This window comes from Saimiri boliviensis, chromosome 10 (genome assembly GCF_048565385.1).
Source record: "Saimiri boliviensis isolate mSaiBol1 chromosome 10, mSaiBol1.pri, whole genome shotgun sequence".
Classification (NCBI taxonomy): Eukaryota; Metazoa; Chordata; class Mammalia; order Primates; family Cebidae; genus Saimiri; species Saimiri boliviensis.
In genome coordinates this window covers 44461323-44482570 of record NC_133458.1, presented here as the reverse complement: position 1 = coordinate 44482570, position 21248 = coordinate 44461323, and the positions used below count along the sequence as shown (strand labels likewise).

The 21248-nt window shown below is 36.4% G+C and overlaps 1 protein-coding gene, 1 non-coding gene and 1 pseudogene across 4 annotated transcripts in view; all 3 read left to right on the top strand.

The window, feature by feature from the left end:
• The window catches only part of ZNF277 (zinc finger protein 277), a 138227-nt gene that overhangs the window by 52734 nt on the left and 64245 nt on the right, over positions 1-21248 (top strand). The window lies entirely within an intron of this gene.
• Positions 1-21248, top strand: part of LOC141580060 (importin subunit alpha-1 pseudogene) — a 53404-nt pseudogene that overhangs the window by 25668 nt on the left and 6488 nt on the right.
• Positions 8380-8543, top strand: LOC120365526 (U1 spliceosomal RNA). The gene has a single exon (XR_005580445.2). It is a non-coding gene; the product is annotated as a U1 spliceosomal RNA (small nuclear RNA).

Here is a 21248-nt window from a genome sequence, read left to right as displayed (position 1 = left end):
GTGTTTTTCATGTGAGGTTCACTTCTTTCAAATTTACAGTAGTTTTCTTTTAGTCTTAACAGTTCTTTCAAGATTTGATTGATCTGTTAATGTCATTCAAAGCCAGTCACAGAAGTGTATGTGAGAAAGAAAGATCAGAACTCATGACAATAGGCCACCTAACCTTTAATTAGTTTCTGTTAGATCTTCCTTCAAGTGGTTCTGTTTATTGGGTTTGCTCAGACATCTTGGGAAGATCCTAGCCACCATAAAAACTTCAGCCTCTGGTCACTTCATATATTCTATAGATCTCTATCATTCTCTGCATTAGATTATTTTAATTCCTTACTTGGCTTCCCTTGTTCTGTAGGTTATCTGGTGCCATTATCTTCAACCAGGTGCATATATGATGGGAATGAAGTTTCAGTAATAATATACATACTTGAAGACTGTCCCTCCTTTTAGCTTTTCTAAAGTCTGTTTTACCTAGAGGACAACAATTTGGTTTTCAGCTCATTTATTTCAGAAATAAATTTGCTATATCCCATAAATGCAATAACTGGCATTTTGTATGCCTAGCTATATCTACTTTCTGGTTATGTTTTTGTTTTTCAGAATAAGAAAAGTGATTATTTCATTTGAGCCTATTTTGACAATCATTTCTTGCTTTTTCTGGGAGGAAAGAATGATAACTCTGATGATGGAAAAAATACTCATTTTTAGTGTTAACTTCTCCCCTAATTTATTTTCATGCTTCTTACCTAAATATTACCACATAACATTTCACCCGAAATTCTTTAATTTTTAAACCTTTATGATTCATTTAGGAGTGTATCTGTTTTTATGAACTTATTAATAATCTTCTCTCCATTAAAAGACACCATTGCTCATTTGCTTACTCCTCTTGAATATCAAAGCCTCTAGTCAAAGGTCTTGTATTATTCAGCTCGCTTTCACTTGAATATTCTATAATATAAAACTTCTTTAAAAAACAAGGTGACCTGAACAACCATTTGTTCCAAATAAAGTCCATTACTTGGTTTTTAAGTGACATCTTTTGGCTTACACTAAGGCATTAAACATTTCAGAATGGTTTAGTTTTTAAAGCAGTATGCTAAAGGTTTCGAGTATTATCCTCTACTAAACATTTTATTCTGTTCACTGTCTTGTAGCTTATGAGTATTTAGGGCATATTCATTTTCTACAGAAATTGGTGTCCTCTAACTCATTACTTTCTATTTCTCTACAATGAATTCTTTACTTTACTCTCAGTCAGCCTGCATTTAATAGCTCTCCTCTTTCATACTTTAATAGCTCTCCTCTTTCATACAATATGCCCTTATAGTTTTGCATCCTCAGTAGATTTTCTTTCTTCATGTCCTGTTTCTCAAATTACTGAGACATTTAAAAAAGTAATAGAAAAAAAAAAAAAAGATTATTGAGCCACGTGTATAGACTGCCCAGATGAATGGTTCTTAAAATGGCCAAGCTGCTAGCCAGGAACTTTTCAGCTTTATATTAAATCTCAGCATGAAAGCCAAAGAGAGAGCACTGTATGGGATATTGTCATTACAGAGAGAACTTGGTACTCTAAGTTCCCATAACAAATGGCAATTTTAGATTCAATTTTTAGAGGGATTATTTGTCTATTTGCCATAGTTATATATATTTTTATGAAAAAAGTACATGATTTACATGATTTATTTTCTGTATTGATATATATTAAAGGCTAACAAGTTAAATATATAGATAAATGTAATTTATGACAAAACATTTATTTTTGTAGGATTGCCTCTCAGGATATTTTATAAACAATATAGAGGGCTATATATTTTTAAGAAAAATATTTTGTCTTATTAGTGTAAAAACATACTGTTTTTCCTATTTAGAAACTCTTCAAAGCTTAGCACTTAAGAAGTTATATTTTAAATTTGTTCCAGTTAGAAATATGGATACTTTTGGTTATAAAAGTCAATAAATAATACTGCCTAACTTCATAGGGACTTAGACATTTACAGTGTCCATTAAAAAAATAATTTAGAGTAGTAATAAAATATATATTGTATTTCATTAACAACATTACTATTGTCAAGAGGAGGAGGGGAAAACCAAGGTTTCTCCATCATAATCTTAATGTTAAGATATTTGCTCAGGGAGTGTATTATGAGCTATGATGAGATTGGGCTCTGGAGTCAGACTTTGTGGATTCCAGTCCTCTTCATTTCTTACTGGCTGTGTAACCCTGTATGTAACCTTTTTGTCAAGGAAGAGGCCACTACTGAATATGTGAAACAGAAAGCTGGATTTGCTGTTGAACAGTGGAAATGTGTACTTGTAAGGCACAGTCTTTCTGAATAAAGGAGACTGCTGATCTTATTGAGGGTTTTGAGAATAGTAGAGGTTAGGGACTGGCTGACTGTCAAAAGCAGGAGTGTGTGGGGATTGGGGCCCATTAGCTATGGCAGTATAGTCATTAAATGAGGCTGTTTTCAATGATTCTGAAATGTGGTAATGGAATTGAGTTGTCACTGACCCACTGGGATGATTTTACAACTGTTGTATGATTCTTACTGCTTAACAATAGCAAAACAGCCTTCCTCACAGGACATTTCTGATAATTAAATCAGAGTCTACATGTAAACTTCCTAGCATAATGCCTAATAGAAACAGGCCATCTTCTTTATCAATCTTATCTTAAAGAGAGTCAAGTCCCTCAATTATGAAAGTCCCAGCTTTTGGAGCTCCAGATCATCACACTGGGCAGCGTGACCTCTCAAATTTGTCTCACTCCTCAGAGTTACACAGTACACGCTGTTCATTTGCATTTGTTTGTGTAGTTAATACACAGCTCTGCAATGTCAGCATTTTCTGCAGTATTTGTCTCAGTTGTAAGTAGATAATCATTTGCTTTCTGTGCCAGTGGGCTTTTTGTGTGTTTGGTTTTGTTAAGCTTTTATGAGCATCACACATCTCTGTGAGAACCTGTGAAAGCTGTGAACACTATCTCCTGAGAAATGGATATATACATATACACATTTTTGTGGCCAGTTTCTTTGGTACTCCGGCTTCATGAAAGTTCAGGCCCTGCTCTTCAGAGCTGCCTCTGTTCAAAAGGATAAATTCTCTGTCAGAATCTTCACCTCTGGAAACATAGTTTCAGTTGTAAAAGGTTGAGCAATATAAATGAAAACAGCGACTTAGAAAACATAAAATGTATCTTGGAATTTCAAACAAAGGTTGAAAATGACTAAGAGGGTGCCAGCCCCTGGGAGCCACAGCAACCTTTTCTAGGCAAGACTGTAGGCCAGGGGAGGGGTTTTGAATATTAGTGTGCATAAGCCAGTGAATTACGTACATTGCCAATCCATTGGTTTATGTACACTAATATTCAAAACCCATTGCCCTGGCTTACACTTTTGCATAGAATGCAACTCCTAAATGCTAATGCCCAAACTTTCTTTAGCCACAACATAATATATAAGTAAACCATATTAGAATGTACATACTCTTTGACCTAAAAATTCTACTTCTCCACCTTGGGATTCTGCTGTGGGCTCTACCCCTAGAATTTTGTTACGGTAATTAGGTCTTGCCCTGAATAATTCTGGTCCTAACCACTCTTTGGGAAAAGGTGAAATACTTTATAAAGTCCAAACATTGTTATGACATAGCAAGTTACCCCAGACCAATCTTCCCCTCTGGTCACATTTTTGACATCTGTCTCTCTTGCACCTTTCAAATCCTATGAAATAATTTAAAGCACATCCCTTCCCCACTAAGTTTAATCATTTCTAGCTTTTGATTTAAAGTGAGACTTGCTACTCTTCACTTGAGTACTTAAAGGCCATTGTAGGATTATTCATTGCCCTAATTTGAATATCACTGTGTCTCAGGGAATAGGGAGGAGAAAGAGGAGAATGGCAGGTTCGTGGAGCAGTAAGAACACACAGGTTTATCTTAAAGTTCACCATCTTACATGGACGCAATCCCCAAAATGATTACATAACAATTAGGAACATCAGCTATCACCAATCACAGATCACCATAACAGATAGAATAATATGAAAAAGTTTGAAATGTCACCAAAATTACCAAAATTTGACGCAGAGTTACAAAGTGAGCATGTTCTTTTGTGGAAAAATGTCACCAGTAGACTTGCTCTGTGCAGGGTTGCCACAAACCTTCAATTTGTGAAAAGCACAATAAAGCGAAGTATGCCTGTATACAAAGAAAAATCATCATAATGTTAATGGTGGTTATTTCTGAATGGTGAGATTATGGGTAGTCTTTCATTTCACTTGGCTTGAAAGTTTTACAGTGAACAATACATTCAGTTTTTTTATTCGGAAAATTTTGTCAAAACACTATAAGGCTTAGTCAAAATAGTTTAGTAAGGGTTTTAATCAAAGTATTGCCTTGGTCAACCAAGAAGTACAGAAGGTTGTTCCTTTCATTTTGAATAAGAGGAGATGGTAAAAGACCCAGAACAGTACTGGGTGCCCCTCTGTAGAAAAGAAGGGTCAGTGTTTGGAGAAGGAAGGGTCCAATAAGAAGCTATTGAAAGCAGATACTTTGTTGGCTCTGCTTTGCTTTGATAAGGACAAATAGAAGCTGTGAAGAGTAGTATTTTCACCTTACCGCAGGGAGAAGGAACTGTGAGTAACATTTCTATATTTACTTTTTAATTCTTTTTTTCTTTCTTTTTTTTTTTTTTGAGACAGTCTCACTCACTCTGTCACCCAGGCTGGAGTGTAGTGGCACTATCTCGACTCACTGCAACCTCCCCACCTTCCAGGTTCAAGAGATTCTCCTGCCTCAGCCTCCTGCGTAGCTAGGATTACAGGCACCCTCTAGCACGCCCAGCTAATTTTTGTATTTTTAGTAGAGACAGGGTTTCGTCATTTTGGTCAGGCTGGTCTCAAACTCCTGGCTCAAGCAATCCATCCACCCCTTCCTCCCAGAGTGCTGGGATTGCAGGCATGAGCCACAGTGCCTGGCCTACTTTTTAATTATTAAGATTGCTATGTAGTTACTCTCTGGCCATCTGGTTACTAACATTGGTCCAGGGTTATTACTAGACAAAAATTCAAAAACCAAAAAATGAAGACTTTTTTTTTTTTGACAGTGGGGTAAGAGCTACAATAGCTTTTGAGATTTCAGATAAGATACTTGAAGACCTCACCAGTATATCATAACAACCAAACTGACTTTTGAAAATAATTATAAAATTTAGGTATGTGGAGCACAGAAAACCTTATTGAAACCTTTAAAGTTTTACTGTGCTACTAAAACAATTGCTTCACCAAAAACTGGTAATGCCAGGAATGTTGTGGTTTTTTCCATTTCAAAATGTCCCTGGGCTATTTATAGTTCTGGGTCTTCCTTTGCAGAACTATCAGTGTGACATAAATGTTAAATTTTAAATAAGTAATTCCTAAAGTTCATAAATAATGCCTAAATGCATCAAAAAATGCATATATTCTAATAATTGTAGGAATCATCTCTTTGATATTCATAAACTTTCTATTCTTTATTCCTTTTTGAGTAAGTGTTCATTCTTTCCAATGGTTTTCATAGGAAGGTAGGAGGGGGGAGGTAACAATGCTTCCCAAATTATTGTGACAATATCCTCTCCCAGTGATTGTGAATCACTGGTTTAGAATACAGCAGAAATGGCAGCTTGCAGTGAGAGTCAGAGCAAAGCATCTTTCTGCTCTGAAAGACTCTGACCGTAGTCTCTTAAACTATTCTTAAGTATATTGGATATGTTAAATAGAATTATTGTTCACTTAACCTATTTTATACAACCCAAATATCTTATTTTATATTTCTGTATTTCATTCGGTTGCTGTCATATATGATCAATAATTAGTGGACTGCTGGGATTTGGTAAAGCTAGTATCTTTCAGTGCTGATCTCATCTTTATCAGTTTCAGCAATCAAACATTTTTTCTAATATGTTTTAACTTTAGTTATCTTACTGAAAAGTATCATATTTTATTTGAAAGGTATTATTTTATAAATGCTTTAGGCTGTATAAAATCAGAGTTGAGAATGAGAAAAGATTGGAGAATAAAGAGGAAATACAAAAAGGACAGTGAACAACCCTTTAATAATTGCCAACATGTGATTAGCTTTTGCTGCCTTTTTTTGTTCTTTTTTCTCTTGCCTACTTCTAAAAGTCCCTTTCGGTTTTTTCTCTTTCCCCTTTTTATCCATTTGTTTTTGTTAATGTGCCTTTCATTGATAGGGGATATTGGCTGACTAGGAAAATAGTAGAAGGTCTGAGCTTCAGACCTGAGAGGCACGGAGGGAAACAAAGTTTTCTCTAGTATTGACATTTCCTTTTTCCAGAAGGGGGATGTGAGCCCACTGACCTTTCAAAATAGCAGAGGTGGTAGGTAGCCTGCCCCAGCCAACACCTTCACCAAGATTTCCCTGGATGTTCCCACAGGTGAATGAAATTCTCAAGCATCAGGAACTAACCCTTTTCTTTCATAGGGACAGCTATGCATTTTTGTTAACTCTGGCCCAGTTAAGTCCCATTCAAATGAATCGGAATAATTTTGTGTGCCTTTTCTAGAAAGTCAAAGGTACCTCATGACAATTTGCCATGAAAGTGAATTTAATTTTCCTATAAATCAAATCCGTCAAGGAAGATACCTCAGTGAGAGACAGCTTTTCACCTGGTGACCAGAGAAAGTGACTCTGTGTGAAAGTACAGAAATGGAAAGGAAGTAAAGTTGACCTTCAGGAAAGAAAAGCTCATTTTAGATTTAGGGGGAAAATATACCATATGCCTGTGTGCACATGCAAGCACACAAAACACAGCTTAGTGATTATTTTGAATCAGTTTTTGAACTGGAAAGCCTTAGGACTTAATTGTTTGGTTGGTTCTTTTTTTCTTTTTTTAATTTGTTTGATTAGAATAGGACTTACGATCAGGTAAAGAACAGTTTTTCTCAGTAGCTTGGAATTCCTAATTAGTATTAACTGTATCTTCCTTAAGAACTACACTGTGTTGCTTTTTGTCTTTTCCTGTTCCCATATGAGATCATTTAGTAAACAGTAGATCATTATCCTACATAGGATCATTTGGTAAACAGAAATTTGGAATGATTTAATAACACAAGAAGTACAAAAGAAAAGGGTATAGATATTGTTCCTGAATTTTTTTTTTTTTTGCATATTTAAAACTAAAAGCACAAAGTAGAAAATTTTTAAGAATCATAACTACATACCTCTGGATCAAAGTAACATATACCCAAACCATGGTGTTTTTTCAATGCATATAATTGTTCTTTGGCTGGCTTATTTTAATTTACTCTTGGTTTTTTCAAGATTACTGATAATCTGTTTTATGTGGCTTGTATAAACATCTGCCTTGCTTTCATTGATTGCCACTTAATAACTTCAGATAAACAATTGGGTATTTTATTTTAGACTGTTTGAGAAGTTTCTCCACGTTTAAGACTCTGCATTTCTACATCACGCAGACAACTCACAGAAGTGTAAGCTGAACAACTACTTATTGTTTTAGGCTTCTGTGTGTTGGAGCTGTTTGTTATATGGTGTTAATATGACAATACCTGACTGATACACCTTGATTTGTTAGTATTCAAATATAATTGCCTCTTGTTAGTCATTAGTATAGAAGTATATGGACAATGAGTGGCAAGACCTTGAATGAGTTCATGATCTTATTCCTAGGATGTGTTGTCAAATTGAATTTTAAGATACAATAGATTTTCTTTTTTTACAATTTGCTGAATATAAAACACTCTACATACCTTTGATATCAGTGTCTTTTTTTCCCATGAATTAGTACCCCAAATCATAAGACTGGGAATCTTGAGTGATACTGTGTTACCTTTCTCCATTTAATATGTTTATCTCACTCTATGTCATTTATGTGTCTGGATTTTGTGGGGAATAAATTATTCCAGTACAATTTGTAGTAAAGCATGTTTTGGTAAACAAAACACTACTTTCTTACTGTTTTGCAGGAACAAAACACTAGAACTATATCCGGGAGTTACAAAGCCTCATTGTTGAGTTGGTTGTTAACTTGATACAAAAACAGTTAAGATAGCCAATCATTTATCATAGTGGACGTTGGCATATGCAAGAAGACTTGTAGCACTTCACTAAGGAGGAAGTCTTGGTAGAAAAAAGGTTTTGGGTCACAGCTTTCTTGTCTCTAAATTCTAGGTCCTTCCTAGCTGTAAGCTATGATATACTGTACCAGAGCACTTTTTCAACATTCGAGATGCCTCTATTTCCTAATCCCACCCTCTTTATCAAGGGTTTATCAAAGTCTAGAAGCTGAGCTGATCAAGCTTGGCCAGCAGATACCCTTTTCTGTCCCAGTGTATAATTCTACCTTAAAAATACTTCGTAATATTTACCTGGCAGGGGGGGTACCATGATCACGAAGGTGGTTTTCCCAGGGCGAGGCTTATCCATTGCACTCCAGATGTGCTGACCCCTGTGATTTCCCCAAATGTGGGAAACTTGACTGCATAATTTGTGGTAGTGGGGGACTGCGTTCGCACTTTCCCCTGGCTTTAAAAAAAAAAACAAAACTTTGTTATATTCAGGTACTTCTACTCTAATACCATATTTGTGTTGTTGAAAAACTTTGCATTCTACAAAATCACACAATAAGAAAGTAGCGATCATATGGGGGAAGAGTGCTAGGGACAGACTATTCAATATCAATGTAACTTTGTAACCAGAGCAATCCTAATAAAAAGAGAAACACGTTTAAATCGCCACTGGATTTGCATCCAGAATCAGTCCAGTTAAGTCATCCCAACAAAAAGAGTAACATGGTTAATTCTCCACTGGATTTGCATCCAGAATCATAGTCTAGTTGATTCTTTGCATCCTTGAATTCTAAGATTCATGCTTCCTTCTTCAAAATGGAGGTCCTTGGGGGCACTTATGTCTAATTGAGGTTAGTTTTATCAAAATTAAATACCTAACCCTGGGTATAGACCTCTATTAGGCGTTTTTAAAACCCAGGAAGAAATGCCTTTGAGGGATCTTAATCCTCATTTGTGGCTTTCTTGAAAATGTTCCTATTTGCTGTAAGGAAGGACTCAGAATTTTCAGGAGTTGTATTAAAGATCTTTATGTATTGCTCAGGCTTGCTTTTAATAATGAGAAACCTTGGCATGGATTGATTAAAACCATTATTGTGCTGGAAAAAATAAATATGAACCAAAACAACTTTTATTCTGACATTTTTCTTCAATTTAGTAAATATATATGAGCAGATTCAAAGGAATATATATTAATAAAGACTGTAGTCTAATTACATTTCATAGTCATTTCTTTTTTCATCAGCTATCTACAAAGTATAATATCTGTCACAAAATATATCTTCTTCCAAAACCTATAGAAAAGGTAATATATTTTCCTAAAAAACAGAAACCATTTTTAACTCTTACTCTACATAGTGTTTATCTTCTTATGCTAACTTATAAAGTCATAAAATTGATCATATCAGGTTTTTATTAGAACTTTGGTTTGTGCCTTCACGTAAAGCATATCTCTGTTTAAGCAGTTGGGAGTAGTAAAAAACAAAATAAGATAAAGTAAAAAAAATAAAATACAAAACATACCATCAAGAAATTACATTAGAATCACTGTGTAAAAAGCATCAGTGTATTCCCAAAGCTCCCAGGTTGATTCATGTGTACTGTTAGGATTGAGAATTGTTGCCTGAAAATAAAAATAATGGTATTCATTAGGATGTCATTTTCAGTCAAGTTCCATTTAGACATTCCATAGAAGCCAGTGCTAATCAGATTAACTGCTGGCATAATTCATTGTTAATTTTTATGAGTAATTTGCAACATGTACCATTGATGTAAACTAGACCACATATTCTCTCAGAGATTTATATCACTTTTTGGATTTATTTTTGTGATTGTTATGTAAAACAGGAAATTTATTACTTATCCGAAATACTAGGAATAAAATCTGTTGTGTCTTGTTTTATTGTCCAACATCATTTTATTCCCTCAGCCTTCCTCTGTGAAGTCAAGTGATTTTTCTGATGTGGTCACATATTTGTAGAGGATTCTATTACATCATAGAGATGGGATTTATGATACTTAATGTCACTGAGAACTTAACAGTATTGTCAGTAGACAAATAAATTGGAGGATTATATTTTTTAAATGTCCTGAACAAGACTGAATCTCAGGTGTCTTGCAGGAACTTTGAAAGACTGCTTATAACTATATTTTCTAAAAGCAGCCCAAATTCTGGTGGGTCTAAGTAACTTGAAGAAAAAGGACTTATGAAATGCCTCAAAGTAAGGCCAAACCGCCTGCCTTAGCAGGCAGGCATGCAATTGGAACTAGAGGAAATTAATCTAGTGATTTATCTTAAAATTATACTTTGTTCTTTTTTCTCCCCTGATGCTTCTGATGTTCTTTTTTCTTTAACTTTAAAGAAGTGTTTGTGGATACATACTAGGTGTATGTGTTTATGGAATAAATGAGATATTTTGATACATATAATGCATAATAATCACACTAGGATAAATGGAATATCCATTACCTCAAGCATTTATCCTTTATTTGTCTTACAAACATTCTAATTTTATTCTTTTAGTGATTTTTTTAAATGTAGAATACATTATTATAGAGGGTAGTCACTTTGTTGCACTATGAAATACTAGATCTTATTTATTCAATTTAACTACGTGTAGTTATACCCATTGGCCATACTCCCTTCCTCCTGCCCCCTACTACCCAGCCTTCGGTAACTATCCTACGTTCTATCTCCATGACCTCAGTTGTTTTAATTTTTAGTTCCCACAAATAAGTGAGAACATGCAAAGTTTGTCATTCTTTTTCCACCTCATTTCACTTAACATAATAAGCTCCAGTTCCATCCATGTTGTTGCAAATGACAAGATCTCATTCTGTTTGTATGGCAGAGTGGAGTACTATTTCTTTATTCCTGCACTGATGGACACTTAGGTCGCCTCCAAATTTTGGCTATTGTGAGCAGTGCTGCAACAAACAGAAATGCAGATATCTCTTCAATATACTGAGTTACTTTCTTTTGGGTAAATACTTAGCAGTGGGATTGCTGGATCACATGGTAGTTCTATTTTTGATTTTTTGAGAAAGCTTCATACTGTTCTCCATACTGGCTGTACTAATTTATGTTACCACCAACATTGTATGAGGGTTCCCTTTTCTCCGCATTTTCACCAGCATTTATTATTTTCTGTCTTTTAGATGAAAGCCATTTTAACTGGGGTGAGATGCCATTAATTACAGTTTTGATTTGCATTTCTCTGATGATCAGTGATGTTGAACACCTTTTCATATGCCTGTTTGCCATTTGTATGTCTTCTTTTGAGAAATGCCTATTCAGATCTTTTGCCCATTTTAAAATCAGATCATTAGATTTTTTTTTTCTTATAGAGTTGTTTGAGCTGATTATATTTTGGTTATTAATCCCTTGTCAGATGGATACTTCACCAATATTTTCTCCCATTCTGTGAGTTCTTTCTTCACTTTATTTATTGTTTCCTTTGCTGTACAGAAGCTTCTGAACTTTATGAGATTCTATTTGTTCATTTTTGCTTTGGCTACCTGTGCTTATAAGGTATTTATTACTTAAGAAATCTTTGCCTAGTCCAGTGTCCTGGAGAGTTTCCCAGTGTTTTTCTTTTAATAGTTTCCATCTTTGAAGTATTAGATTTAAATCTTTAATCAATTTTAATATGATTTTTGTATATAGCAAGAGATGGGGCCTTGTTTTATTCTTCTACATATAGATATACAGTTTTCCCAGCACCATTTATTGAAGAGACGACTGTTCTTTTCCAGTGTATGTTCTTAAAACCTTTGTCAAAAGTGATTTCACTATAGATGTATGGATTTGTTTCTTGGTTTGAGGATGGCGAATTCCCCTCACCCTTGGGTGGGTCCAAAGGTGCCATCTAGGACCCAGGACCTAGAGTCAGAAACTGTAGGAATCTGTCTACTGCTCTATTCTACTGTGACTGAGCTAGTACCCAAGCCACAAGACAACACCTTTCCTACCTTTTCCAAAAGCAGAGAAGTCTGTCCCTATGGCCACCACCACTGCAGACCTGTGGCAAGTACTGTCTGGCTACCACCTATGTTCACTCAAGGCCCAAGGGCGCTTCAGCCAGCTTGTGGTGAATGCTGTCCGGCCTGGGACTCTCTCTTCAGGGCAGCAGGCTCCCTGCTGGTCCAAGGCAGGTCCAGAAATGTTGTCCAAGAGCCAAGGCCTGGAATGAAGGACCCTAGAGTCTGCTTGGTGCTCTACTCCACTGTGGCTGGTACCTAAACTACAAGACCAGATCCCCTTTGCTCTTCTTCCCTCTCCTTTTCTCCAGCAGAAAGAGTCTCTTCTATAGCCACCACAGTTGGGAATGTGCTGGGTCACACCTACGGCTCGCACATCTCTGAGTCTCACCCAACGCCCACAGCAAGTATTTCCTGGGTACTGCTGCTAATTATTATTTAGTCACCTGAATTCTGCCAAGACTAGGTCCTTCCCCCCAGGGCAGTGAATTCTATTCTGGCCCAGGGTATGTTTAGAAATGTGGTTCCAGAGCTGGGGCCAGGAATGGGGTCCTCAGGACTCTGCCCGTTACCTGTGTACTGTGGATGAGCTGGTATCTAAGTTGCAAGGCAAAGTCCTCTTTACTGTCCCCTCTGCTCTACTCAAATGAAGGGAGAGCATCTCCAGAGCTGCGAGCTATGCTGCCTGGGGTCTAGGGAGGGGTGGCACAAGCACTCCCTTAGACACCTTGGCTGATGTCTCACTGGGTCACATGTACCCCACATCCACTGGCAGTCCTTGTGGCCTGGTGCCTTTCAAATTTATTTGGGACCTAAGTGCACCTTAGCCTGTGGCTTGCTGGAACTCAAGTTGTGACTGCTGGGGTGGGTGATTCCCCTCTGACTAGGGGTGGTCTAAATGCTGCCTCCGTGTGCACCTGCCGAGTTCTACCTGGTGTTGCTTTCAGCTGTAACAGGGCAACACTGAGTTACACTGCAAAGTCTCACAATCACTGCACTGTCCCCGACCAAACATATGGATTCTCTCTACAGGCTACATGGCCGCTGCTTGGGGATGGAGGAAGGGTGACTTATCAATTCAAGACTGTCTTTCCTCCCCTCTTCAGTGCCTCTTTCAGGGATATGAAGTTAAAACTGGTACTGTGATTGCTCACCTGATTTTTGGTTCTTATGAAGGTGCATTTTTTTGGGTGAATAGTTTTTCAGTTTGGTGTTCCTGCCAGGAGGATTACCGGTAAAAGTTTCTATTTGACGATCTTGCTCCCTGACATTCTAAAGTTGTGTTACTTGTGTCTGTGAACATGACCAGCCTCTCTGGTAGAAAAGATGTGGGTTTTTCTGCACTCCAGCCTAGGGCAACAGAGCGAGGCTTCGTCTCAAAAAAAAAAAAAAAAAAAAAAAAAAAAAGATGTGGGTTCTTTGAGGATACGGTAACTCTATTTCTTTGATTGCTCACTCCTCAGTATCTAGCACAGCCTTTTACCTGAAAGTAGACTAGAAGGGAGAATTACTTTGTAGGGAAATAAGTTCATAAAATTGTGATAAAATGAGTATCAACTAAGACTTGCCTAACTTTAAGAAAGTTTCTATCTCATATACTAGAACCAAAAGGCAATTTATTAGTTTTTCTTTTCAAGTCATTGAGTGTTGCTTTATAGCAATTATATATACCTATATGTAGTATGAGAAATATATATGTATTGTTTGAAAAGGTTGAGAAATTCACATGTTCAAAAATGAGAATTTAAATCAGTGGTTATATGGTGCTTTCAAAAGTTTTTTTATTAATTTTCATTTTGCATCTGTTTTATGAGATAGAGTTTTGCTCTGTCACCCAGGCTGGAGTGCAGTGGCACAATCAGAGCTCACGGCAGCCTCAATCTTCTGGGCCCAAGCAGTCCTCCCACCTCAGCCTCCCAAGTAGCTGTGACCACAGGTGTGTGCCACCATGTCCAGCTAATTTTTTATTTTTTGTAAAGACTGTGTCTTGCCATGTTGCCCAGGCCAATCTTGAACTCCTGGGCTCAAGCGATCCTCTTGCATCAGCCTTTCAACATGCTGTAATTAGAGGCATGAGCCACAGCACCCTGACTTTATTAACTTTTAAATCCCTAAAAAAAATCATTCTTTACCTGTTCCATGAAAACAAAACTATTTATTATATTAAAATATTGGTCATGTTAATGAATTAAGACATCTAACACTAAAATAAAAATGTGTCACAGTGCTTAATTTTCTAAATAAAGATAATCTTATCCCCATAACTCAGAAATTTATGCTTCTATTAAAAACATTAATTATAATATAGGGCATCAGATAGATAATTTACAATTTTCTAGGTGCCCACTCATTTCATTAAAGTATTAACTAGACTACTATTTCCAAAGTAATTCTCTGTCAAATCAAATGAATTAAATTAGGGCAATACTTATTTAGAAAGTATAAGACAGGCCAATAACCAATCAAGTCTATCTGTGTCAGAGTTTACCTTCCCTTCTTTTCTATCTTTTCCTCTACAGAATTGAATAAATAAAAGCACTCACCAGTCACTTTGTTTCCTCGGTCTTGCCAAAAAGCCAGTGTCTTTTGTTACGCTGACACTCTTGTTAGGATCACCAGCTTGTTTGCAATAGGTTATTCTGCTTAGTTAAATTTACCATAACTAAGGTTAGGATTTTCATATCTTTTTTGCTTATTTTCCCCTTTACCATTGAAACATCATTTTACATTTATATTTCCAAATCCCTAATGTCTGCTTCTACTCGTAAAAAGGAAATAACAGTGAGAATTTAGTGCCCATTAGTAGCCACCTCTTAGAACACAATATACACCCAGCCTTGGATTCTGCTTAGAGCATCCCTAGTCCTGGCCCTGTGAAAGTAGGAACTCAAAGTAGTCTAATTTGAATGCTCTGAAGTATCTTCAGTAGTGCAGAGTAAAAGCAGTAGAGATAATGAAATGTCTTTGATGTGAAAGAGTATGTAAAGTAAGCATATAACATATAGTATGATCCTTCATCCTTCATTTCCTTTTAGATTCTAAATTTCATTGGCAATAAACAGTAGAGTTATAGAAACTATTTCCATAGAACTGAATATACTTAACCATATATGTTTCAAAGCATATTTTTAACACTAGAAATCTTTTCTGATTTAAATCTGCAAATAAATCAATAATTTATTAATAAAGAGCAATTTGTTTTTATCCATTTATTTTCTCTTCCTAGTACTTATTTCTCTCTAAAATATAATGAATTTATGACATTTCAAAAAGCTACCGCTTCCACATCCTTGTTACTGTTGCATTATTAATGTAGACAGCACTGATTCCTCTTTACGAAACTGATTAAGGTAAGAAGGCGTCATGTATAAACCAGAAACATACGTAATCTATAGCCAAGAAATTTAACCATTGCATCATTAGTTTCCCACTTTTTAACCAAAGTTGCTTGAGAAAGGAAGTTTAACCACATTTTCATCATTTGGTAGTTTTGAAACTAAGAAATGCCACATGGAAATGGGGCAGCAGTCAAAATCTTGGATTCTGCAGTGCTTTGCTGGCATGATAGGGAAAGGAGCTTCATCAGCGTTGTCTTGTTAACCATGCAGTTCGCCCATCATGTGGATGGGAAATCAAGCCATTTCTACAGAGAGTTTCATCTCAGGTCTAACAACTGATTTGTTGCTGAATCCATTAGCTCCTGAACTCATTAAGAGTTTTTCTAAACAAAAAGAATAAATTTGGAAATAACCAATTTCCCAGTCCATCATGGGTGAATCTCATGGATGGATAATACCTTAGGAATGTATAAGAAATGTCTGGGTATTTCTAGAAAGGTTGGACATGTTAATAGCTTTAATATTACAGTAGGATAGTTGCCAAATATTCTCACTCAACCTCTACCTATCTCATCTTTGCTATTGCTTATGTTTGCTTATAAACTGAACAAATGGGCTTCCCTAGAAACTATGAAATGATGAAAGATGCCATAAAGCTTAACACCTAAAATAGACTTTTTGAAATAAAATGAGAATGTAAAAATAAAAATTTGGGGGAGGGAGCAAACCCCCAGAACCCTTTAAGAATCTATTAATATTAAATCAAGAGACTTTTTTCCCCAAAAAACTTAGCATACACCCAGTATTGATATAGTTTCCCATTGAACTCCCCAGACCCTAGTCTCTGAATCAAGTGCCCACTGACCCCAGGTTAAGAACATCTGCATAAATTCCATCTCTCCTGTCTAATAGGCAAGTCAATAGCCACATGTGGCTATTTAAATTTAAATTAATTAAAACTAATTAAAATTCAGTTACCCAGTCTCACTATTCACATTTTAAGTGCTCAATAGTCACATATCCCTAATAGCTACCACTGTTGAACAGAACAGATATAGTGCATTTTCTTCATCACAGAAAGTTATGTTGAACAGCATCAAGTTAGGTGATTTTAAAATTGCCTGTTTGTCTTATCATTATGTGTATTTATGTATATGTGTTTAGATTGAACTGTGTAGTTTGAAAACCCAGAATAGATATTTAAAAAAACAAAAACAAAAACAAAAACAAAAAAAAAACAGTCTCTTTTAGGCACCAAATACAAGTTTATTGCTAAAACATATGTTTGACTAAAAGTAAGGTAGCAGGCTTAGCTAGGCCTTCAGGACTGTTTTATGATCATTTGGTTTTAACCTTTGTCTCAGTTGCATTCTACATAGTGGTATTTCTAAATATTTTCCCTTTTTTTAACCCTTGTCTTCAATATGGATGGAGCTTATTTCATATGCTCAGAAGTGAGGCTATCAATATAAATTCCTTCATTTTTCCTTATATCTATATCAAAAATGTCATTGTTTTCTTCTTGTCTCTTAATTTAATGTTCTGCAGAAATAGCAAAGTGATGAACAGAATGCAAAAGCCTTAGAATTTCAACAGTATAATCAGGACATAAGAGTAGATAGTTGGGAAGTAGGCTTATTCTGTTTTACTGAAAGTGATGGCAAAAACCACAATTACCAACCTAACCTGGGCTCCACTCTTAACGTGATTTAATTCTTTAAATCTGTGTTGGGACCTTAGAGTGTGTATTTTGAATTAATCCATAGGAATTGCTAATAGACATCAGTGCATACGGTACTCATCTCTCTTCATCCTCTAACGTACAACTACTACTCATTATTATCAGTATTAGTAATAGGAACTAACTATAATTGAGCATGTGTGTCAGATACTCATGTGCTTTACATTAATTTCCTTAACGCTTGGAACAACTCAGTCAGGTGGAACACTCTATCAGGTAGATATTTTGATTAATTCATTTTATGTGTGGAAACAGGCTAAGAGAGGTTAAATAAGTTGGTCAGAATTTGTTAATGGGAAGTAATAGGACCATGATTCCTCCAGTCTTGAATAAAGTCATTTAACTCTTCTTTTCTCCTCTCCATTTTTAAAAATTATTGTTAAAAAATAAAATACATAATGAAATCTATCCTCTTCAACATGGTCTTTGAGCTGAGCCAAGGTGGTCGCTTGTAGCGCAGCCTCCCTGCAGCCGCAGATCCCCACTTAAGCCTCCTGTGGAAGCCCGGGCCGGCTTCGCAGCTTTCTCCCTTTGTCTCATAACCATGTCCACCAATGAGAATGCACGTACAACAGCTGCCCGTCTTAACAGATTCAAGAACAAGGGAAAAGACAGTACAGAAATGAGGCGTTGCAGAATAGAAGTCAATGTGGAGCTGAGGAAAGCTAAGAAGGATGATCAGATGCTGAAGAGGAGAAATGTAAGCTCATTTCCTGAAGATGCTACTTCTCCGCTGCAGGAAAACCGCAACAACCAGGGCACTGTAAATTGTCTGTTGATGACATTGTCAAAGGCATAAATAGCAACAACGTGGAAAATCAGCTCCAAGCTACTCAAGCTGCCAGGAAACTACTTTCTAGAGAAAAACAGCCCCCCATAGACAACATAATCTGGGCTGGTTTGATTCCAAAATTTGTGTCCTTCTTGGGCAGAACTGATTGTAGTCCCATTCAGTTTGAATGTGCTTGGGCACTCACTAACATTGCTTCTGGGACATCAGAACAAACCAAGGCTGTGGTAGATGGAGGTGCCATCCCAGCATTCACTTCTCTGTTGGCATCTCCCCATGCTCACATCAGTGAACAAGCTGTATGGGCTCTAGGAAACATTGCAGCTGATGGCTCAGTGTTCTGAGACTTGATTATTAAGTACAGTGCAGTTGACCCACTCTTGGCTCTTCTTGCAGTTCGTGATATGTCATCTTTGGCATGTGGTTACTTACTTAATCTTACCTGGACACTTTCAAATCTTTGCTGCAACAAGAATCCTGCACCCCCGTTAGATGCTGTTGAGCAGATTCTTCCTACCTTAGTTCGGCTCCTGCATCATGATGATCCAGAAGTATTAGCAGATACTTCTGGGCTATTTTCTACCTTATTGTCATGGTCATGAAAACAGGAGTTGTGCCCCAACTTGTGAAGCTTTTAGGAGCTTCTGAATTGCCAATTGTGACTCCTGCCCTACGAGCCATAGGGAATATTGTCACTGGTACAGATGAACAGACTCAGGTTGTGATCGATGCAGGAGCGCTTGCCATCTTTCCCAGACTGCTCACCAACCCCAAAACTAACATTCAGAAGGAAGCTACATGGACAATGTCAAACATCACAGCTGGCCGTCAGGACCAGATACAGCAAGTTGTGAATCACTGATTAGTCCCATTCCTTGTCAGTGTTCTTTCTAAGGCAGATTTTAAGACACAAAAAGAAGCTGTATGGGCTGTGACCAACTATACCAGTGGTGGAACAGTTGAACAGATTGTGTACATTTTTCATTGTGGCGTAATAGAACCGTTGATGAACCTCTTAACTGCAAAAGATACCAAGATTATTCTGGTTATCCTGGATGCCATTTCAAATATCTTTCAGACTGCTGAGAAACTAGGTGAAACTGAGAAACTTAGTATAATGATTGAAGAATGTGGAGGCTTAGACAAAATTGAAGCTCTGCAAAACCATGAAAATGAGTCTGTGTATAAGGCTTCATTAAACTTAATTGAGAAGTATTTCTCTGTAGAGGAAGAGGAAGATCAAAATGTTGTGCCAGAAACTACCTCTGAAGGCTATACCTTCCAAGTTCAGGATGGGACTCCTGGGACCTTTAACTTTTAGATCATGTAGCTGAGGTACAAATCTGTTGTGTACTATCTTTGGTATTTTGTCTTCCTGTTTCTCTACGAAGAACTCTTTCTAAATGTGGTTTGTTATTGTAGCATTTTTTACACTGAAACTATACATGAACAGTTCCAACTGTACATACTGTATGAAGCTTGTCCTCTGGCTACATTTCTTATTTCTATGTGGAATTTCATATCTTGCAGCCTCCTGTAAATAAACATTAAAACCCACCCTTTACTTCACCATGCCTATGTATTGCTTTCTAATATGGGACCTTTAATGTTGCAAGTGAAGGATAACCTATGCAAACTGATGCGATTAATCAGAGTCAGTACTGGTTTCAGTTTTTTAGAAGTATGAATAAAATTTTCCAGAAACCCTCATAAAAAAAAAAAGAAAAAAGAAATCTATCCTCTTCACAAATTTTTTAATGTACACCACTATTAAGTATGTGTACATTATTGTACAACAGATCTCTAGAACTTTTTCATCTTCCATAACTGAAATTTCTTACTGATCAGACAGTAATTTCCCATTTTCCCCCTCTCCCCAGCCCTGGCAACCACCATTCTACTTTCTGCTTCAGTGAGTTTGACTAGATACCTCATATAAGTAGAATCATGTAGTTCGTTTTCCTCCTGTGACTGGCTTATTTCACTTATAATATCTTCAAGGTTCATTCTTTTTTAAGGCTGAATAATATTCATTGTATTTAAATACTACATTGTCTTTGTCCATATATCTATTATTTCTACCTCTTGGCTATTGTGAGTAATACTTCAATGAACATAAAAGTACAAATATTTATTTGAGATTTTGTTTTCATTTCTTTTGGATAAATAACCAGAAGTGGGATGGCTGGCTCATATGATAGTTCTATTTTTAATTTTTTGAAGAACCTCTAAATTGATTGTGATAGCATAAGGTACATTACATTCCCAACAACAGTACACAAGTTTTATCAATGTCTCTACATCCTTGTCAACACTTGTAATTTTCTCTTTTTTTTTTTAATAATGTCCATCTTAGGAGGTATGAGATGATATCTCATTGTGGTTTTGATTTCCATTTCCCTGCTGATTTGCACCTTTTCATATACCTATTGGATGTTTGTATGTCTTCTTTGAAGAAACGCCTATTCGAGTCCTTTGCTTATTTTTAAATCTAGTTTATTCCGTTTTTTTGCAATTGAGTTGTAGGAGTTTTTAATATACAGTTGACCCTTGAACAATGCAGGGATTAGAGTCACCAGCCCCCTCTCCAGTCAAAAATCTGTGTATAACTTTTTATTCCCTCAAAATTTAATGACTTGGAGCCTACTGTTTACCAGAACATAACATAAACAGTCGATTCATACTTATTTTGTATATATATTATATACCATGTTCTTAACAATAAAATAAGCTAGAGAAAAGAAATATTTTTTAAAAACATAAGGAAGGGAAAATATATTTACTATTCATGAAGTGGAAGCGGATCATCATAATTGTCTTCCAATTGCATAGACTGAGGAAGAGAATGGATTAGTTTTGCTGTTTCAGAGGTGGCTGAGGCTGAAGATATAGACAAGGTGGAAGGGGAGAGAAGAAAGATTGACACACTTAGTATAAACTTTTATTGAAAAAAATTCCTGTGTAAGTGGACCTGTGTAGTTCAGAGTCGTGTTTTTTGAGGGTCAACTGCATGCTGGATATTAATCCCTTTTCATTGACTCAGGGCAGCTTGTGAGAGGCTTGGCCTCAGTGCAAATGGGATTTCAGAGCACCACACCTGAAATCCTCTGGCCAGTTATGTTCATGGCAGCAAGAGCTTTGAATGGCGCATTTCCATGGCTATTACACTTATTGAATCAAATCTGCATTTTAACAAAACCTCCGAGTGATTTATGTGCACGTTGAAGAATTTTGAGAAGCACTTGTCTAGAATAATAATTTGTAGCTTTGAGGATCTTACCCAGAATCAATAAAAATATTAATAATCAGCATAG